The sequence below is a fragment of the Dasypus novemcinctus genome, chromosome 7 (genome assembly GCF_030445035.2).
Source record: "Dasypus novemcinctus isolate mDasNov1 chromosome 7, mDasNov1.1.hap2, whole genome shotgun sequence".
NCBI lineage: Eukaryota > Metazoa > Chordata > Mammalia > Cingulata > Dasypodidae > Dasypus > Dasypus novemcinctus.
The window spans coordinates 138,264,324-138,283,171 of record NC_080679.1 but is presented as its reverse complement, the minus strand read 5'-3'; the positions used below and the strand labels follow the sequence as shown (position 1 = coordinate 138,283,171).

At 37.3% G+C, this 18,848-nt stretch overlaps 1 long non-coding RNA gene across 1 annotated transcript; it reads right to left on the bottom strand.

The window, feature by feature from the left end:
- Positions 1-1,394: 1,394 nt before the first annotated feature.
- LOC131279312 (uncharacterized) lies at positions 1,395-9,534 on the bottom strand. The gene is made up of 2 exons (XR_009186699.1): positions 9,252-9,534; positions 1,395-1,506 (listed from the first exon to the last, which is right to left on the bottom strand). It is a non-coding gene; the product is annotated as an uncharacterized lncRNA (long non-coding RNA).
- Positions 9,535-18,848: the final 9,314 nt, after the last annotated feature.

Sequence of the window (18,848 nt, the reverse complement as noted above, 5' to 3'; positions counted from 1 at the left end):
ATGCCCAGAGATGTACTTATCAGGTGCAATGGATGTGTCATGATGATGGGAGTGAGGGTTGCTGGGGGGGGGGGGGGGGAGTGGTGGGGTGGGTGTGGTAGGGTTGAATGGGACCTCATATTTTTTTAATGTAATATTTTTACAAAATCAATTAAAAAAATAAAAATAAAATAAAATAAAATAAAATTTTGCAATAGCCAAATGATTTTGCTTTAAGAAAGAACTATTCTATTTTCTCTACAAAATCATATCCTGCATACCATGTGTATTAGTCAACCAAAGGGGTGCTGATGCAAAATGTCAGAAATTGGTTGGCTTTTATAAAAGGTATTTATTTGGGGTAGGAGCTTGCATATACCAGGCCATAAGCATAAGTTACTTGCCTCACCAAAGTCTATTTGGAGCAAGATGGCTGCTGATGGCTGTGAGGGTTCAAGCTTCCTGGGTACCTCCCTTTCAGGGTCTTGCTTCTCTCTGGGTTCAAGGTTCCTTTCTTCCAAGGGCTTGCTTATTCCTGGGCTCAGCATTCCTCTCTTCCTGTGCTGGGCTTCTCTTTCTTCTGTGAGCTTACTTCACAGGGCGCCAGCTTAAGGCTTCAGCATCAAACTCTAATGTAAATACCCTCATATCAAAACTCCAACTCTGTCCTTTGCCATGCCTTTTATCTGTGAATCCCCACCCACCAAGGGATGGAGACCCAATGCCCTAAAGATGTGGTCCAATCAAAGCCCTAATCATCACTCAATCATGTCCAGGTACAGATCAGATTACAAACATAATCCAATATTTCTTTTTTGAATTCATCAATTAAATCAAACTTCTGCACCATGCAAGCTCGATTTAGCATAAGACTAAGGTTTTAAGGTGTCGACAGATCTTAGGCTCTATCTTAAAGTTGGCAATTTATACAAAACTCAAGTACTGTTGAAATCAAATTTTGATTCCCTTTTGTTAGGTTAAAACTTATTTTTTTCTACCATGAACATCTAGGAGCACACTATAAGGAATCTTTTAAAGATGCTGTTTTTGAATCACTAAGCCTTTTAGAACTTCTGAATATCAATCAAATGATGCACTCCCTAATTTGTTGAAGACCAGTAGTTTCTTTTACAAGTGCACACCTCAAATGATTGTCCTTTGTTAATTCAAACATTCCCCAAGTAGCCACTGCAAACTCAAGTCATCCTTGGTGAGATTCACCCATGTATTCAGAAAAAAAAAATGAACTGATACCACAGTGAGAAAAGAGATATTAGAGAATTTTTCAGGAAAGAAGAAAAGAGATTTAGATTATGAAGTCCCCATGTTTAAGTAAAGGTTCCAAAAATGAAAATTGTATAGGCCTGTATTAGTCAGATTCTCTAGGGAAACAAAACCAACAGAGGATACCTGTAAATAGTTTGAAGTTTTATAAAATTGCCTCATGCAACCATGGCAATGCATAAGTCCAAATTCTTCAGGGCAGGCAGCAAACCAGGGGTTCCAGTGAAGGTCTTTGATGAGTTCCTGGGAGATGTTAAAAAAGAGATAGGACATGCCTTAAGCCAGTAACACTTCCTTATTATATTTTCTAAAGAGTTTTTTTCAACATTATAGTTTCAACCACATACCCGACAATCTCGTGGGTTCACCTTCTACCCCTTAATCCTTCCCCCAATTCCATGGACCATCTAACCCATCCTCCCAACCCTAGCCCCCCTGAAGCCTGCAAAGCCCAACCCAACAGTATCCCTATGCCCCTGTCTTATTCCTTCATTGCACAACTACGTACCTCCACTTTATCATAAATTTTGCCTGTGTGGGCATTGGCTCACAATCTTCTCTCTCCCCATATTTTCTGTAAGCCTATCTTCCAGTCTCTAGCTATCTAAGACAGCTTGGTTTGCTTAATTCTTATCAGGAAGGTCATGTAGTATTTGTCCTTCAGTGCCTGGCTTGCTTCACTTAACATAAGGTCCTCAGGATTCATCCATTATCCCATGTGTTAGTACTGTATTCCTCCTTACAGCTGAGTAGTATTCCATTGTATGTATATATCACATTTTGTTTATCCACTCATCTGTTGATGGGCATTTGGGTTGATTCCAACTTTTGGCAGTAGTGAATAATGCCACTATGAACACTGGTGTGCATGCATCAGTTCATGTCTTTGTTTTCAGTTCTAGGTATATAGCCAGCAGTGGAATTACTGGGTCATATGGCAAATCTATAGCTAGTTTTTTGAGTAACTACCAAACTGTCCTCCAGAATGGCTGGATCCTTCTACATTCCCACCAGTAGTGGATGAGGGTTTCCATTCCTGCACATCCTCTCCAACACTTATAGTCTTCTGTTTTTTTAATAGCTGCCAGTCTAATGAGTGCAAGATGGTGTCTCATTGTACTTTTGATTTGCATTTCCCTAACTGCTAGTGATGTTGAGCATCTTTTCATGTCCTTTTTAGCCATTTGTATTTCTTCTTTGTTGAAATGTCTGCTCAAATCTCTTGCCCATTTTTAAAATGGGTTGTCTTTTTATTTTCAAGATACAGGATTTCTTTATATATGCTTGATAGGGGCAACTGACACAGGGTTCACCTGGGGCAGGCTTCTAGGGAGTATATGAGTGCTTATTTTGCCATATGTGTTATATCAGTGGGTGGAGACCAGTACAATGAATGGAAAGGTGTTATAACCCCATCCTGGGTAGCCTGATATTCTCAGACAGAGGGGAGAGTGTCTCTTGAGAGCATGGGTGGCTCCCAATGGGGGAGGACAGACTAGTGTGTCAAGCCCTCAGCATTGGTGTAAGTATCTATGAATCTTCTCTTTCAGGCAGTGAAGATTGGTTGTCACTGTGGGCCCCAATGGAAAGGGAGAGAGGAATATAATGGATGGAAGAGGGGGTAACTTGTGGCAATGGAAGTATTCTGCATCATCCTGCAATGATGGATACAGGCCATGTTAAATGTCACCAAAAATTTATAAAAGCGTATAGTCTAAAACATAAACCATAATGAAACCATGGTTAGTAACTATATATTAATATTTGTACATCAGTTGCAGCAAATGTGACATCCATGTGAAAAGATCATTGCTAGGGAAGGGGGAAAGGGTTTGATATTGTGTATATGGGAGTCCTATATATTCTAAATGTGACTTTACTCTGATCTAAAACTTTTTTGAAAACATCATTTTAAAAAAGGATGCAGACACAGGAATAAATGGAAAAGATTGCCTTGCCACTGTACATACAGGGCAAAACCTAATACAGTGATGAAAGGCAAAAAATTAAAAAAAGTTTTGAATCACAGAGGGGTTCAACTATGGCAGAGGAGGAGCACTGATGTAGGACGTCATTTAAGGAGGATGCATGGGTGGGAGGGAGTTTTCCAGGGCATGCATATAAGTTATAAACATATGTTTGGATGTTTGTTGGGTATTGACATAGTGGGTAGAGTTTCACAGGATAACAGAGGGAGTGCTGCCCATTTTCATTGTTCTAAAGTGACCCTGCTGCTATATACTACTGGTATACAAGATATCAAGAAGTACAAGAATGAAATGAAACCACTGTCTATGATCTGAGTTTCCTGCCACTCTGAAGAAGGTCCATAGAGTTTTCTTGTTTATTTCCGTTGGTTAAAATAATACATTTTGCATGACTTCAATCACTTATAATTTTTGAAATTTGTCTTATGACTCAGAATATACTCTTTTCAAATATTTCATACACATATGCAGACATTTTATTCTGCAGTTCTTTGGTAGAGTGTTTTATAAATATCTTTTGGTTATGCTGTTGATTAGATACGTCAAGTCTTCTCTATATTTTTAATGACTTTCTGCTTACATTCTATTATTTTTTAGGGTGGGTTTTGAAATAGCCAAATAAAATTGTTGATTTTTCTGTTTTTCCATTCAGTAGTAGCAACATTTTTTCATGTAGTTTGAATTAAACAATATATAGTCTTGATGAATTGAACTCTTTATTATATTGAAATGTTGCTCTTTATCCTTTGTAATTTTCTTTGCTCCAAAATATGATTTTTCTAATGTTAACACAGGCGTTCCAAATTTCTGTTTGTAGATCTCTACATGATAACCTGTGTTTATAAATATAAAGCGGGTTTCTTATGGAAATAATATAATTGGTTCTGCTCTTTAAAATAAAACCAACCTCTTCCTTTTACCTGAATTGTTTAGACAATTTTTGTTTAATACAAAAATTGGTATGGTTGGGTTTAAATCTACTCTTTCGGTGTTTGTTCTCTTTTCCTATCATTTCATTTGTAGAATGACCATTTTTTTCTTTATTAGAGAAGTTATGGGTACAGAGAACAATCCTGCATAAAATGCAGGATTATCATATACCACCCCACCACCACCTTGAAATGGCATGCAACATCAGTTACAATTCATGATAGCACACTTTTACAATTGTACTATTAATTAAAGACCATGGTTTAACTTAGGGTTCACTGTACAGTGTAGTTCCTTAGATTTTTTTTTTAAGATTTAAAAAAAAATTTCTCTCCCCTTCCCCCCCACCCCTGCTGTCTGTTCTCTTTGTCTATTTGCTGCATCTTCTTCTTTGTCCACTTCTGTTGTTGTCAGTGGCACAGGAATCTGTGTTTCTTTTTGTTGCATCATCTTGTGTGTCAGCTCTCCATGTGTGCAGCACCATTCCTGGGCAGGTTGAACTTTCTTTCACACTGGGTGGCTTTCCTTACAGGGCACACTCCTTGTGTGTGGGGTTCCCCTATGTGGGGGACACCCCTGCATGGCAGGGCACTCCTTGCGTGCATCAGCACTGAGTGTGGACCAGCTCCACATGGGTCAAGGAGGCCTGGGGTTTGATCCTTGGACCTCCCATGTGGTAGATGGATTTCCTATCCACTGGGCCAAGTCTGCTTCCCTCCTTAGATTTTCAAAATAAATTTTCTTCTGTTACCATAGATACAATCTAACAATTCCCCTTTTAATCATATTCTTTTACATGTATCAGTGCTGTTCATTGCATTCACATCATTGTGCTACCATCTCCACTATGCATTACCAAAACATTTCCATCATTCCAAACAGGAACCCTGTACAGTTTAAGCCTTAACTTCCCATTCCCTATTACAGTCCATCCCCTGGTAAACTATATTCTAGATTTGACTCTAGGAGCTTTCTTATTCTAGTGATTTCAAATCAGATAGCTCATACAATATTTTGGCTTTTAAGTCTGACTTACTTCATTCAATGTGAGGTCTTCAAGGCTAACCCATGTCAACACATGTATCAAGACTTCATTCTTTTTAGCAGCTGAATTATATACATTGTATGTATATACCACATTTTATTTATCCGTTCATCAGTTAATGGTAACTTGGGTAGCTTCAGTCTTTTGGCAATTGTGAATAATACCTCTAAGAACATATTGTTTGCAAATATCTGTTCAAGTCCCAGTTTTCAGTTCTTTCTGAAATATATCCAGTAGTGGGATTGCCAGTTCCTGTGGTAGTTCTATATTTAGTTTTATGAGGAACTGCCAAATTGTGTTTCACAGCAGCTGCACCACTTTACATTGCTACCAATCATGAATACCTGTTCCTGTTCCTCTGCATCCTCTTCAATACTTATTCCCTTTTTTTTAAAAAAAAAGTAGTCATTCCAATGTTGCTGAAATAGTATCTTATGGGTTTGATTTGCATTTCTCTGAGGGTTAATGATGTTGAGCATCTTGTCATATGCTTTCTGATCATTTTTATATCTTCCTTAGAGAGTATTTAGCCAATTTTTAAATTGGGTTGTTAGTCTTTTTGTTGTTAAGTTGAAGGATTTCTTTATACATACTATATATGAATTTTTTATCAAATATGTGGTTTCAAATATTTTCTACCATTGTGTAGCTTGTCTTCTTTTATGATAAAATTCTTTGAGGACAAAAGGCTTTTATTTTAATAAGTCCCATATATCAATTTTTTTTTCTTTTTGTTGCTTGTGTGTGCTTTGGGTACAAAGTCTAAGAAAACATTGCCTAACACAAGATACTAAAGATGCTACCTTTCCTTTTCTTCTAGGAGTTTCATAGCTGTAGCTTTTATATTTAGGTCTTTGATCTATTTTAATTTGATTTTTGCATATGGTGGGAGGTAGGGGTTCTCCTCCTCCTTCTTTTTAATTTTTTTTTCATTTTTGGAAAAGTGTTCTTTCCCAATTGAGTGGTTTTGCCCTATCTCAAAAATAAGTTAGCCATAAATATGAGGGTTGATTTCTGAACTCTCAATTCTATTCCATTGGTTTATATGCCTATCCTTATGCCAGTACCAGGATATCTTGATTACTGTGGTTTTGTGATATATTTTTGGTCAGGAAATAGGGCTCCTCCAAGTTCATTCTTCTTTTTCAAGATGGCATTATCTATTTAAGACACTTATCCTTCCATATAAATTTGATGATTGACTTTTCCATTTTTGCAAATAAAGTTATAGGAAGTTTATTGGGATTTCATGGAATCCACAAGTTGCTATGGGTAGTCTTGGCAACATAACTTATTCAGTCTTCAAATCCATAAACAGGAAATACACTTCCATTTATTTAGGTTTTCTTTCATTTCTTTTAGCCTTTATAATGTTCTGCATGCAAGTCCGTTATATGTTTAAGATTAATTCCTAGATATTTAATTCTTTTAGTTGCTACTATGAATGGGGTTTTCTCTTGATTTCTTCTGATTTTTCATTGCTAGTGTATAGAAACACTACTGATTTTGAGTATTGTACCCCACCACTTTGTTGAATTCATTTATTTGCACTAGGAGTTTTACTGTGGATGTTTTCAGGAATTTCTGTATATAAGATCACAGCATTTGCATATAGGGAAAGATTTACTCCTTCCTTCCAGTTTGGATGATTTTTGTTGCTTTTTCTTGCCTAATTGCTCTAACAAGAACTTCCAGTACAATATTAAGTAACAACAGTAACAGTGATCATCCTTGTTTTGTTCCTCATCTTAGAGGGAAAGCTATCAGTCTTTTAAACTATTCAGCAGGATGTTGGTTGTCAGCTTTTCATATATGCCCTATATCATGCTGGGGAAGTTTCCTTCTATTCTTATTGTCTTAAATAGTTTTATCAAGAAAAGGTACTGGATTTTGGTCAAATCCCTTTTCTGCTTCAATTGAGATAATCATGTGTTTTTCCCTTCATTTTTTAATGTGGTATATTACATTATTTGAATTTCTTATGTTAAACCAACCTTGCATATCAGGCATAAATCCTACTTGATCGTGGTGTATAATTCTTTTTAATACGCTGTTGGACTCAGTTTGTTAGTATATTCTTGAGGATTTTTGCATTTTTTCATAAGACATATTCTTTAGTTTTCTTTTCTTGTGATATCTTTATCTGGCTTCAGTATGAGGGTGAGGTTTGCCTTGTAGAATGAGTTAAGAACTGTTCTCTCTTCAATTTCTTGAAAGAATTTGTGCATAATGGGTATTAAATCTTCTTGGAATCTTTGGTAGAATTCCCCTGTGAAGCCATCTGGTTCTGGGCTTCTCTTTGTTGAGAGGTTTACTGTTTCAGTCACTTTACTAATTACTGATTTGTTGAGATTTCCTATTTCTTCTTAAGTCAATGTAGGTAATTTACATGTTTCTAAGAATTTTCCATTTCATCTATTGTATTTAATTTATTGGCATACAGTTATTTATAGTATCCACTTATAGTCCTTTTTTTATTTCAGTGGGGTTGGAAGTGCTGTTCCCCTTTTCATTTCTGACTTCCATTATTTGTATCCTCTCACTTTTTCTCTTTTATTGATATTTTCAAAGAACCAATTTTTTGTTAGTAAAAAGAATTCATTGGGAAATGGGAGAGAAGAACAGAGCTTGCTGAGAAATGGAAAAGAAGGATGAAATACTCATCAAGATTTGATGCAGGGTCTTCTAGGCAGGGAGTGGGTTTTGACATGTGTGGTCACCTTTTAAGCTATTAATTATTCCTCCCTTGCTAATGCTAAGGGGAGGGGCCTCAGATGTTATTGACTACCTCACCAGTGGTGGGGGTCAGTGGTGTGGCCTGTTTGGAATATCCAGGACCCCTCTCAATTCTCGGACCATAAGGTCAAGGTCAAGGTGTTGGCAGGTTCTCACTGCCATGTTGTCTGTCAGCCAGGTTGCCTGCTGGGCCTGCTGCCTTTGCCCTTTCACTATACTAACTTGCCTCAACTCCTTCCTCAGAGAGTTCATGCTTTTATTCCTAAGGGAACTCTAAGGAACATTGGTTGTTCTTCTGTAGCTACTTCTTGTTGAAGAACCAACTTTTGATTTTGTTGATTCTATCTCTTATTGTTTTCTGTTTCATTTATCTCTGTTCTCATATTTAGTTCCTTTCTTCTGCTTACTTTGGGTTTACTTTACTTTTCCCCCCTACTTCTTCTACTTTTGAGGTTAGGTCACGCATTTGAAGTATTTTTTTCTTTTTCAATGTAAGCAATTAGATTTAGAGTGTGAAGTTTATGTCACTAGAATTTCTTGTGTCTGATAACTGCACTTAAGGTGATTAAATAAGTGAATATCCTTCCTAAGAGACATAAAAGGAAGCATTGGTTTGAGGATTACATGTACAACCTGCTTTCAAATGTTCAGATGTTAGATAGATAGATAGATGAATAGATAGATAATATAATGATATGACCAAAATGGAAAAAATGTTAAAATTTTTGGATCTGGGTATCTGGGTACTTTGAGTGTGGTATTATGTTAGATTTCTCTGTATGGGGTTTGTATTATTTCTGCAACCATCCTGTAGATTTGAAATTATTTCAAAATAAAAAGTTAAAAAAAAATAGTATGTTGCTAAAGAGTCAGATGCCAGCTAGCAATCCTTGTGATCAATGCAGCCCTTGTGTGAACGGTCAAGAGAAAGATGAGAATGAATCCAAAGATCACACAGACAGAATGTACATCCTTGAAATCTAAAGAGTTTAATATTGCAATATTTCTAAGTTAGTTTTTAAAGATGAAATTAGTAAAGTAAGTTGAATCTCTGTGCAGGGCCTGTCATAACCCCTCTCATACTTATAACACACATTCAAGGCCAGGCAGACACAAATTAAGGAGGGCACTGACAGTTGGAGTCTCATCTGATCACCATGGGTTGGCTTAGGTGTCTTAGGCCACAAAATGAAAAGTTTATGTGGCCAGCATTGGGGGTCTGCAAGTCCTCTACCATGAAACCTCCCAACAAATAATTCAGATGGTTACAGGTATGGGAAGACACTTACCTCTTTCTTTTCTAAGGCAGTTGGGAAAAATCTAGGGTGGCCATCCCTGCCAGCCTACAGAGCTTAGTCCATATCCCCTGGGTCATGAGATGCGATCACTGATTTGTGGGTCAAGGTGTGGGAAAGATGGAGGCATTGTTTTTCTATACCCCTCCCCCACCTCCACTAAGGTCTGCCTTGGTTGCCAGGCAGTTGGAGGTTCTGGGCAGGATGCTCACCATGGGGTTCTATCTTTTGTTGTGGGAACAGGTTCCTGGCAACCTGAGGTGACTCAGCAGAGGCCTTGGGAGCATTGTATGGTCTGCTGATAGTCATGATGCTCTGTGCAATCCTGATCTTGGTGGCCTTGTGCCTGGTGTTGGCAGCTCTGCTAGAGGACTTTATACAAAGCCTAGATGTCCAGGGAATGCTGCAGAAATTGGTGACTTGGATAGTTATAGTGGGGGTTTTTGTTATTAAATCTTACTATGATGGGAGGAGAGACAAAAAACTGGCCACTGACATTTCTGCTCTTCTAAAGGGAACACAACAAATTGTTGATGTTTCACTACATTGAAAAATAATTTGGAGACCTTAACTCAGCTATAACATAAGACAAATTCAAGAATGAAGTATCAGAAATTGTATATGTGAAACCCATGAATAAAGAACTGGAAATCTACAACTCTTTACTTGGACTTAAAGTAGATGAGTCTAGAAAGTCATGGAAAGGAGAGACATCTAAATGTTTACAAGAAGTTCACATGATGGTTGACACTACAAGTAAAACTCTGACCTTAGAAGACTCAACAAGGCAAATCCAACATCAAGTAGTTCCAAACAAATCATCCTTCAAAATCTCTCAGGCAAATATAGAACAGCTTCCCACATCCATGACAGGAGCTTTGGAGGAAAATTCCAGGTTTGAAAGAAGCATAAAATTCTATCACAGGAATCTGAAAAACTGCAGTGTAAGCTGGGCACATTTACTAAAGAGAGAAAAATCTCAGGAAACTCTATACTACCTATGGAACCAGTTCTTAGTAATAAAGTGGGTCAAATCAAACCTCCAGATGAGCATTTGCTTAAGAGTTGTCATTCAGCTGCTGTTCTTGAGGAAAATAATATATATCTTGTGAACATGGAATTGGATATACTGAAGACATCAGAAAATGGAGACCTCATGGTGGGAGAATCCAAAGGAATGTTGATTGATGCTGTGGAGTTAAATACTTACTTACAAAGTCTTAAGGAAAAAGAAAAGAAATGCATGCAAAATTAGAAGAAGAAATTAAAATAATCAGTGAACTTGAAAATCATGTTGGAAGGTTCCAAACTGAAAAAGCTTTGCTCCAGGTAGAACTCTCCTAACTGGAAAGGGAGAAGCAAAAGCTCCAACAGAAACTTCAAGTCCATCCGCATCAAGAAAAGGAGACAAGTTTTAATCGAATTGTCAAGTTAAAGAGAATTTACCCCATAAAGATGGAGGAATATTTTTCCAAAGCAAATAAAGACATCAGCAATGGATGTGAAAAGCTGAAAACTTATAAAATTCAAGCAGAAATCATTGCAGAAAAAGTTGATAGAATCACTGAGTATTATGAAAGCCTTATTTCCCAGAGGCATAAAGCTCATGATATGGAAATAAGAGCTGTGATACCTGGGAGAAACCTATTTCAACTGAGAAAAGAAAACACATCCATGGCACAGAAACTAATCAAGGAAAAACATAAAGTTTCTGAAAATTATCATTCCACCCCTCGTGTTTCAAATGGAGTACTTGGCAGAGTCCTGGAACCACAACCAGGAACCCTCTGGATCAACAGTTTCCCGAGGGAGGAGGAACATCAGGCTGAAATGGTAAAGCCATGCCCTATGTCAACCAGCTACCACACCCTGGGGTCCCTGAAGTTGGGTCCACCCCATCCAGTCAGGAGGTGCCACAGGAGGTCAAGACAGATCTTGTCTTGTAGCTTCTCTCACAAGCAGAAGCAGCTCAATAGAATCTTCTTCAACCCTCTCACCTGATAGGGGAGCAGCCAACCCAAGCTCTGTTCTTCCACATTGCCCTCCTGTCAAATGTCAGAGGTTAAGAAGGAGTCCCAGGAGGAATGTTCTTAGAAGATGATAAGCTGTGCTTCCCCCTATTCTGGAAAGTGAGGAGGAAACTCCCCAAGAGTCCATTTACTAAGAGAATTCCTTGGCTCAACACTAATCTCCACTGGTAACAACAATGTATCAACACTAACCTCTTGACTCCAGCTTCTGTTTATATAACCTGGAAACAAATGTAGCACCTTCTCTGTGGATCCTGATTCCAACGAGTCTACTTTGATGACCCACAACAGCAAGACCTTTTTGTCTCAACTGATACATTTTATTTTTTCTCATTTAGTCTTATTCTATTAAGAGTATAAAAATGGCATAATTGGATATTTGATAAGTTATAGCTGTTAGTATATTTCATAACTGTATATTACATAATATGAATCTATAAGTTTATTCTATTCTATTTATTGTTTATACTATTTATTCTATTTAATTTTACTTATATTTATAGATAGGTTTAGCTTGTCATTTGTAACATCAACTGTAGTAGAGTTTCATATGAGAATGTTTATTTCTATATATCAAAGGGTCAATACCCTCTGGTTATAACATTAATGAAATTTACCATTATCAAATTTGTATAATTAATAAAACAAAGTTCATATAGCTTCTGTGTCCTGTTTTGATAAAAAATCAGAACATGGGATGTGTTTATCAATAATATACAATTCAATCCATTTTACTTACCAGAAAGGTCTATGTTTCCTGAACAGTAATTCATCATGTGGTGACCTTTATTTATTTGTCATATTTCTGTATGTCTGCATTTCTTAAAAGATATTCTGGAAGAAGTCTATCAGGCACATGAAAAATGCTTCCACATAGAACACATATTTGTTCTGTATTTAGGTCCCATGATTTCAGGGAACCACCTGCCTTATTTATCCCTGTTTACCCAGCATCAAGAGTAGTTCCTGATAGGAGCAAGGACCCATAAATAATTGTGAAGTAAATGACAGGAATCAGTTTTTTAAGTGTGCAATACTTTAACTCATCTTTCTGAACCCATTCATTTCCTTTCCCTAAAATATGTATAACAGCTTTATTGTTATTTATTTTTTATTTATGATTCACATACTGTCATAGATTGAATTATCTATCCAGAAAAACAAAACCACATTCCTAATACTAGTCCTGTTGACATGAACCTATTGTAAATAGCACCTTTTGAAGATGTTATTTTTTATTAAGATGTGGCCAACTGAATCAGGATGGGTCTTAATCCTATTTTTGAAGACCTTATAAAGACAAAGTCATGGGGAGAAGCAGAAAGTCAGCAGGAACACCCAGATATGAAAAGAGAGGGTATACCCATGGGCTTGGAAAGCCAAGGAACCCAAGAATTTTCAGATTGTCAGCCAGCCAGAATGCTACAAACTCTGGGAGGAGGCAAGCCTTCTAAGCCTCTGAAACATTCAGCCAGTAAATTCCTGTTGTTAAGCCAACCTGTTGTATGGTATTTGTCATAGCAGCTGTGAAAACTAAGACACATACCATACAGTTCATTTAAATTGTAAAATTCATTCTTTTTAATACAGTCACAGAGGTGTGCAACCATTATCACTGTCAATTTTAGAACATTCTCATCACTAAAAGAAACTCTATAAATTAGCAGTCCCTCCCCATTTCTCTCCAAGTCCTCTAGTCCTATGTAAACTTTAGTGCTTTCTATCCCCATAACTATACCTCTTTTGGACAATTCATATGAATAAAATAATACAACACGAGGTATTTGGTAGAAAAATATTTATAGAATTATAGGGCATGGTTTGAATGATTTTAAGACAGCTCTTACAAGGCAGAAGTGTGTGTGGATGTGGGCAGAAATTATTTAGACTCAGAAACATAGCAAGGACACTTTCTTGAAGAGAGTCTTGAGGGGCAAGCTCTTTGTCTTGATTCTTAAGCCATTTAGATCTTTCACAGTTTTAATTTCCAAGAGCAAGTACTCATGGAGCATCCATTTATTGTACTTTGGCTTGGTCTCAGTATTGTTTAACATAAGAAGAGAATTATCTTGGCTTTAGTTATTAAGCCCTTTAATCTTTTTCCAACTGTGGGAAACAAAGGCATGTTGTTTCCAAGAAAGCAAGTTACCTTCTTCATCACTGAGTCATGCTGTCTCCATAGCTATACATGCAGGTCATAAATCTAGCAAGGAGATGTGTACATTCAGGTGGAACGAGGACTAGGTAGAATGGACCAACCTGGGCAAAAAGATTTATGGGTATGTTTTCTCAACAATATAATAGAACATTAAAATTTTGAACTTTGATTTATAATCATAGATTTTGATCCATTGTGTTATGTAAGTTGAGGTAATGGGAATAGTTAGCTAGAATAGTTGCTGGTTCTCATGATTGCTTGGGGTATATAAAGAAGCCCCTGAGATTAATAAAGTTGTCTGATGAGCTTGAGGCTTCAATGCTCTCAGATCCCCTGATCCCAGTCTCTCTTTGTCTTTCATTTCTGATACCCTTCGGGTCCATGACTCTGACATCTGGCACCCAATGGGGGCCTGAAGCAGTGACTGCAGCAGAGATTCTTCCATGGTAGTATCGGGAACACAGAAACTGAAAACCTTCCTGAAAGGTTGAGGTGTCCATTGAAAGGTGACTCGAGTCTGACAGTACAGTGGTAAGAATCTTAATTAATTTTGCTTTCCGCTAGCTTCGGGGTAAGGGAAATCAACCAGGACATCTGGAAGAATATTCACAGGTACTAAAAACTCTTTTAAATACTGTTGGCGTCTCAGTGAAAACTGCTGATTTACTTGAACTTTTGGCTCTAGTACAAAAACACTGTTATTGGTTTCAGCCACAAGGAAAAAATCCTTTAAATCTTAAACAGTGGAAACAGGTAATGAAGGTGCTACGTAGAGCATACCAAAAAAAGAGAGACTATACCACTGTCAGTGTGGGCTTTAGGGCAACAGATTGCAGCAGCCTTAGCTCCACCACAGTCTGCAGCGCAGGAGGAAGAAATTATCACCTTTTCCAGGGAGACCCATGACACTGGCCATCAGAGTGAGGATAGGGAGGAAATAGAGGACAAGGACGAGGATGAGTCCCCCAATGAAAAGGAAACTAACCCCTTTCTTCCTAAGCAGATGTCTAAATTGAATATTTCTAAAGCCAGCATTTACCCTAATTTGTGTAATGTAGTTCCTATGGTCCCCCCAGTTACAATGCCTACAGCCCCGAGAATATTTACTTATGCCATTGACACCAGGCCCTACACTAATAACATATTCGTACCTAATCCAGTTCCAGCTACTCCCTTAATGCTTTGCTGCAAGGATCTCGACAGGGGGATCCTGAAGGAATGCGATTACTAACAGCTTTCCCTGAAAATATTCAACAAGTTTCCCCAGAGGCAAACAACCCTCAAGGGGGATATAATTTTCATCATGAACCCCTGCCATTTAAAATTCTGAAAGAACTTAAACAAGCCTGCGCACAATTTGGAACTAATAGTCCTTACACTTTTGGCTTAGTGCAGGGGCTGGCTCAAGCTGACCGACTTATCCCCTGGGATTGGGACATGCTGGCTAGAACTGTTTTAAGCTCAGCTGAGTTTTTGCAATTTAAAACCTGGTGGGCAGATGAAGCCAATATGATTGTGCACCGTAATGCAGGACAGAATCCTCCCATTCTTACTTCTGCTGAACAATTACTGGATATTGGTGATTGGTGTGGAATTCAAAGACAGCTCCAATACAATGATCAGGCCATGACACAAGTGTGAAATTCATGTTTGGCAGCTTGGAATTGGATTTGTGTACCTGGAAAACCTACTCAATCTTTTGCCAAAGTGATCCAGGGAGTTAATGAACCATATGTGGAATTTGTAGCCCGATTAACTGACATTTTGATGAAAACAATTGAGATACCAGATGCAAGAGAGCTAATTTTGTTAATGCTTGCTTTTGATCAGGCTAACAGTGAATGTAAAAAGGCTGTCTTGGCTGCAGCCTTTAAAGGTAGCTCAAAGGAGGAGAAAAAGAAAGGAAATTGTTTTAAATGTGGGAAGCCTGGTCACTATCAGAAAGAATATAGATCTTTCAAGCAATAGAACATTGTCTGTAGAGGCTGAAAAAGAATTGGCATTGATAGAGGATCAAGTCTCTCAAGGGCAATTAACACAAATAGAACGTGACAAAGCTATTGATTTGAATATTTTCTCAACCCCCCAATCTCTTACAGCTTTATTTTGGCAAGAAGGTATATTGGAATAGATTTTTTCTTCACCTAATAATAAACAAAAGATATTGCAAATATATCTCCAAAAAATTATTTCCATTTCTAGCAAAAGGCGTGTTAAATTGTTAAAATTAAAGGGGTCTGATCCAGACAGGATTATTTGTGATCCTTCTCATGAAGAAATTCAACACTTATATATAACTTATATATTACTCAATGGCAAATCGCTATTAGTAATTTTCAAGGCATTATTGATAATCATTATCCTACTTCCAAATTGTTAACATTCTTATGAAGAACCACTTGGATTTTACCAAAAAATGTGAAAACTGTTCCTATTGAAAATGCATGCACAGTATTTACTGATGATAGTACTAATGGAAAAGCAGCATACGTTACCTCTCAAAAAGAACAGGTTTGGCAGACTCCTTATTCATCTGCTCAATGCACAGAGCTTTCAGTCATCATTAAGGTTTTACAAACGTTTCAGGAGCCCTTGAATATTGTCTCTGATTCTGAATATGTGTGTTTAACTGTAGCTCATATTGAAGCAGCTCGTATTTTTATTACTGATGAATTGTCTCAACTTTTTGCCGACCTTCAAGCCCTCATTCGGCAAAGAAGTTAGCCCATATATATTACTCATATCCGGTCTCATTCTTCCCTTCCTGGTCCTCTAGCTACCCAAATGCCCAAGCTGATCTGTTAGTGGGATGTTTGCAGGATGCAACTAAATATCATGCATTGACTCATATTAATACTAAGGGACTTAGATATAAATTTCCACAATCGACAAAACATCAAGGTCAAGAGATTATTCACACCCATCCCACCTGTGGACCCTTGGCCACAGTGCCTTTTCAGGCTGGAACTAATCCCAGTGGCCTGGTTTATGATCAACTGTGGCAGATGTATGTTACTCACATACCATCATTTGGTAAATTACAATATGTCCATGTCTGTATTGACATTTACTCTCATTTTTTCTGGGCCACTGCACAAAGTGGTGAACGTTTTCATCACGTTTGTTCCCATTTGCGGTCTGCTTTTGCTGTGATGGGATGCTCCTTGAAAATTAAAACTGATAATGGCCCTTCTTACACCAGTAAGCCTTTTGCTTCCTTTTGTTCTATGTATGCTGTTGAGCATGTTACTAGTATTCCTTACAATCCTACAGGTCAACCTATAGTTGAACGCAGCCATCGTACCCTGAAAACTATGCTTTTAAAACAAAAAGGGGGAGATGATGTAATTATAACACCAAAAGATCAATTGGCAAAAGCTTTATTTACTTTAAATTTTCTTAATGTTTATAATTCACTGACACCTGCAGAATGTCACTTTGGAAAATGTCAAACATCTACAGTGGACACTGAAAATGAAGATCAACTAATATTCTGGAAAGATATTTTAAGCAATGAATGGAAAAAAGGCAGGATTAAAGTATGGGGGTGAGGCTATGCTCTTGTATTTCAGAAAATGGAGAGCAAATTTGGCTACCTGCGAAGAGGATTAAACCATGGAATGAAGAGATGGGGTCTGCTACAACTTCTGATGATGGTGATCATAAGTAATGAGGAAGCCATGGGTAATTACACCTATTGGGCCTATATACCTAACCCCCCATTACTCAGAGTGTTAACCTGGAAAGATCCATCCTTTCCTATTTATCTGAATAAGACCATATATTCCCTTGACCAATTGATGATAGGTTACCAATTAAGTCTCATGAAGAATGATGAAGAATCTATAATCTCATATTACCATTTGATTCTCGACCCCTATGCATTGGAAACCATCCTCCATGCATATATGTTAAAAATTGGACTATGATTATCTTCAAAAATAATAATACTAAGGCTTTAGTGACATTATTTCCTTCTTATAATTATATGGTGACTAAAAAATCTACCTATAATTGTCTGCAAAGAGATATTGGGGATAAAGAAGGATGGCAAGAATGCCATATAGGAAGAGGATCTGTCGTTTTTAATGATTCCTATGGAATAGTGTGGGAAAGTGCCCCTATGGGGAGTCCCACCAAATATAATGGCAGATTTATTTGGTATGGTCTAAATAGTAAAGGACAGCAAATTAGTAATATGCAATATCCCTTTCATGAATCCCTTGAATTGGATGAAAAAATAATTTTTACCAAAAATACTAGTGTTTGGAAATATAAAGGAAAAGGGATCCCTTCTCCATGGTGTAATATTACGTCTATGCATAGTCAAAAGAATTTGTGGAAAGGTTTTCTGGGAATAGCACCTACTATAGAATGGATTGGGAATAATAGTGAGAATGGTCAATATTTGCATTTAGATCAAACTCATCATTTTCAATCGTGTGTAAGAGATCCTTAAGTGTTGTGGTTGGAAAACTAACTATAACTAAGAATGCTCTATTTTATGAAATTGGGGTGTTGTATACCTGTTTGTCTGAGAATATTTTACAGAATGGAGATTTCATTACAATGGCTTGAAGGTAGTGGGGAGTGTGGGTTCCAGTGCAACTAAACCAAATTTGGCAATCGTCACCTGAACGTCAACTGCTGTTCCATATGGCTCAAGAAATCCTGAAGTGCTCAGAGTGATTTCTGGGACTGTTAATAGCTGGCATATTGGGACTGATTGGTGTTATTGCAGCTGCTGCTACAGCTACCACGGCCTTGCATGAGACTGTGCAGACTCAGCAATATGTGCATGATTTGCATAAGAATGCTAGTGACTTATGGCATAGTCAAGAACATATAGACAAAGAATTAAACAATAGAGTTAATGATCTAGAATCAGCAGTTTTACATCTTGGAGATCAAGTATATAACTTAAATTTACTTAGAGGTTTAAAATGTGATTGGAATGAGTAATTTTTGTATTACTCTGCTTGCTTATAATAATTCTATGTTTGACTGGGAAAAGATTAAAAATCATTTGATAGGTCATAAGAGTAATATGTCATTAGAAATAGAAGAATTACAGAAAAAGATATTGGAAATATCTCATAATCAGATTTATGTAGCTGATGATAAGGATATCTTTAATGATTCAATTTCTCATTTCAATAAATTTAATCCCATAAATTGGTGGAAGTCTCAACATTTTTTATCAGCAGTAGGAATAAGACTTTGTGTGTTAATCTTGTTGCTCATTGTTGTTGTCTGCCTGGGATGAGGTGTTTGCCAAAGACTGCACCATGTGAATGCTATGGGACAAGCCAATAATTTTGTACTTGCAAGAATCTTGCAATGAGTTCCCTATGGTGAGTGTGCTTGGCTGGTATTCAATGATGGGTAAGACTCTCAGAGGAG